At 35.2% G+C, this 3,965-nt stretch overlaps 1 pseudogene; it reads right to left on the bottom strand.

Annotated features, from left to right (window-relative positions):
* Positions 1-1,467: 1,467 nt before the first annotated feature.
* Positions 1,468-3,358, bottom strand: LOC149188011 (putative UDP-N-acetylglucosamine--peptide N-acetylglucosaminyltransferase SEC pseudogene; annotated as a pseudogene).
* Positions 3,359-3,965: the final 607 nt, after the last annotated feature.

Here is a 3,965-nt window from a genome sequence, read left to right as displayed (position 1 = left end):
TCTCATTTCTATTGATTTCTACTTTCTCATTTCTATTGATTTCAAAACTTAGTGATGGATTGACCATAGTAATTCAAAATACATTACAATCAAGACACTAAATCACTAGTGCCACATCTTACTAAATAAAAATTTGATGTGATTTGTACTTTCCCAACTATAAAAGTGAGTATGAATGAATCCAACACACTCTACCTTCCCATTTCCATCTGCCTCAAAAGCTAGCCATAGATTGACCATGTTGCTTCAAAATACATTATAATTAGGACACTAAATCACTAGTGCTACGTCCTACTATGTACACGAGGCATGCTTTGCTATAACAAATCAATTTGTAAGGATGCTTCTGCCTTCAACAATGACTAACTTTTAAAACAAATAATTAAGATGCAGGGATTGGCCATAATGCTCATGTTGTTGTTAATAATTGGACTAATCATAATGCTTATACTGTTGAGAAACAATCATAACCATTGGTTTTCATAACTAGTTCTTAAGCTTTGTGTTGTTTAGATTCTTGCTTAGCATGCTTTGGTTGCCTTCCAACTCCTCGTTTTAAGAGAGGCTTCGCCTCAGTGGTGTTAGTAGTAGTGTAGATGCTAATGGTTGTTTCAAAGGAGGATTCAAATTCGCCAAATAGTGTTGCTTGAGCTCCTGTCATGCTCAACTGTGTCGAACTCTTAATTGGCTTGGCAATGTTGCTCAAAATTTTGTTTGTCTCTAGAATGTGGGTGGATCTCTTCAAAGGAGCAAGAAGATCACTGGAATTCTTTTCCATGTCATTGTTGCATGTCTTTGATTGAGGATGTCTTTTTTAAACCATAAACCACTTCCAATGGTGTGCCATAGTGGTTTGTGAAAATAAAGGGGACCCCCTCCTGAATCAATCTAAAGCGTTCATTTGAGAATGGATTATACTTTATTTCTCATGCATATAATTTTGTTGGAAAACCACTGATCTGGAGCATGAGGGTTATGGGTTGTCAATTTCTTCTGCACTTGTGAGATATCTTGTGGCATTTTATAAACAAATTCCTTCTTGAGAGAATTTTGGAGTCAAGGAATATTAATCCTTTAGAATCATTTTTCTTAAATTTTGTTATCTTCATTGTATTCTTCCTCCCATTCAAAGAGCTACAATTATAAGCTATGAGAGGATTGAGCAGGTCGTTGTCATCATAGATCTCGTGTATAATCAGTACTCTTGCAAGGTGTTGATGACAAGAGACAGTTTCCAGAGTAGGAACAATGCATGTCTCCTATTCTAGATAAGCTCTTATTCTCCATCAATAGAATTTGTTAGCTTTTCCTTTTTAGTTTTTACAATTTGACCAGATTTTGAAGCTCTTTTCAAATACGTAATTTAAAATATTGTATACCCTTATATGTACAACATATAAATTATTGATCATAATGAAAATCACTACCATTTTCAATGACTTTGAAGGGTCAAGGATATTTCTCTATCTAGTATAAATTCCACATCTTAAAATAGGCCCTCTCAAGATTTCGTACCCAATCAACAATGTCAAATAATGTACATGTCATATGTGCTTATTTGACTTTAGTAGTCAAAGCTTGACATTTTATAGGATTTTGGTCAAGACTAATAGCCTTCTTGTCATACTCTTGCATACTGTTCTCAACCATCTCTTCTCTGAATCTAGTAGCATAGCAGAGAGAACCCACCACTCTTATGGCCATTTTCTCAAGTGGAAGAGTTATAATTGGAACATCAACCCAGAACACATCAATGCTAGTGGTATGTGCATTATATAATGACGTATCAAGGCACACATCAACAATGAGCTACGACGTATATGCTTACTCTTGGCTGCAACATCTTTGAAAATAATATGGTCAGGTCCGACACCCTTTGCAGAAGAAAAGGCTTTTGATCGGCTTTCTCCTACAACAAGAAACCTTAGAAGCCATAGAGCACTATTTGGTGCACGTTTTAGAATATTGCACCATGTTATGAATATACCGAGATGTATTTTGTACAACTAATTAAAGCAGACAAGCAATTTTTTTTCTTTCAGTAGTCAATAATCTGAACACTTTGGTTAGCACACAGGTTCTGAAGCATCTTGATTTTTCTGCTTGTAATCATTCACAAAATAAAAATGTGGCATGTGTATAAGCTCCTTAGAATAGATAGGTGATAATGTGTAGGTGAAGCAAACTCGTATGTCCCTAAAGAGTCAATATAACTGGCACCAGTTGTTCCAGGAAAATCCATATATGAAACTTGAATGGGGATTGGTTTCATTACGACAATTTCATTCCAAACACCCTTCATATACCCATTCAAGTTGATAATAACTTGAATATGAGCTTGAGATATCATCTGTGCAATCACATCATATGAAAGGGAATAAGCATCAATGAAGTGTTCTACCTCTAATTGTATACGTTGTAACCACTCACTACCATCACTTTGACTCAAAGCATAGAAAAATAACTCAACGTGCTATTGATTGTGCATACCAAAAGCAAAACCCATGAGGTGTGAAATTGGATGGTTACGAAAATCATTGCTAACATACCCCACCTTAAGCCTTCCACTGCCACTCTCACCTTTCACAGGCAAAGGAGTAGGGTTTCCAAAAAACTGTGGTCCAAAATGAGATGCAACAAGAAGGCAATGCTCTGCATATTTCTGGTTGATTTCTAAAGTCAGCATTGGTTCAAAGGGATAAGAAATTGCATGAAATGGTTGCACGCTTGGAAGAAATGACATATTTATCCGCTACCTTACAATTGTATCGACTTCAACAAACTTACTATCACGATCCTCTCAATCACAGACACACTGCAAAGTGTCTAGTAGATTGCACATTGCTTTTGGAAAATTAGGACGTAGTAACAAAGCTTGCTTGTAACACTTAATAGTAGCTTCAACAAGGCAACTATTCTTGTAGCATGAAGCAAGATTGGCATGACATTCTGCCATGGCAAGCCTAATTGTTACTGCATGTATATAATCTTGTATTTCTTCATTAACTCAACTAACCTCTTTAAGTGTATTGCTTCTATTAACAATATCATCAACTGTCGTAGGATCTATACATAGAACTTCATTATGACAAGCAATTGCTTCCATATAATGACCCTGTTCTTTTTATGTTGTTTCCAAATTGCTATATGGAGCAAACAAACCAGCTGTAACTTCTTCCAGGATGATAGCTTGTTTGTAGCGTGTTATTGCCAAATCCAATTGAACTTGTTCATAAATAACACTTGCTAAATTCCCAAAGACCATTGCATAGTCAGGACGCCATTGGATATAACCACGGTACAAAACCCTCGTGGGCATTAATACAGTCACCTCCAACGAGTCATTCCACGTGGCCATGATATTCATAGTGAGATGTCAAACTTATAATTTTAACATGCGCCATGATATTTGTAGAACTTTGTGTGCCATGATATTTGCAAACCTATGGAGGCCCTAATGGAACTAGGATTCCAACAAGTATCAAAGTACCACGGGGATAGATGTCATTGGTGTACCATCGGGACAAATGTCTCCTAACAAGTAAAACCGTAGATGATAATCGCAGGAGGTGAACAGTTCCGAAAGGAACACCTTCGATGTAAAAATATCACTAAAAAGGACTCACACTGACATGACATAGAGTTAATTCTAACCATTATCAGTATAACATCTAGATATGCTAATGGAAACTTTGAACCAATAACATTAAAAAAAATGCTTTAATAATACACCTTATTGCCAATTTAGTTTATACCAAATAAATTACTAAATCTTTATTCCTCCTCTTTATACACTCATTATATGTCATCCTATATCACTATTCTTATTTTTTACATTCCCTCGATATATATATATATATACTTACTTTATTTTACATATACATTATTATATGAATTTAATATAAATTTGTTTTGCTAAAAAAATATATTATCAATTACACTGTGGGTCTGAAAACACATATAAT

The sequence above is a fragment of the Pinus tabuliformis genome, chromosome 3_1, assembly GCF_031772625.1.
Source record: "Pinus tabuliformis cultivar Carrire ecotype Pingquan chromosome 3_1, CPIR1, whole genome shotgun sequence".
Classification (NCBI taxonomy): Eukaryota; Viridiplantae; Streptophyta; class Pinopsida; order Pinales; family Pinaceae; genus Pinus; species Pinus tabuliformis.
Note: the sequence above shows the minus strand (reverse complement) of the source record. Positions and strands in the feature narration are given on the sequence as shown.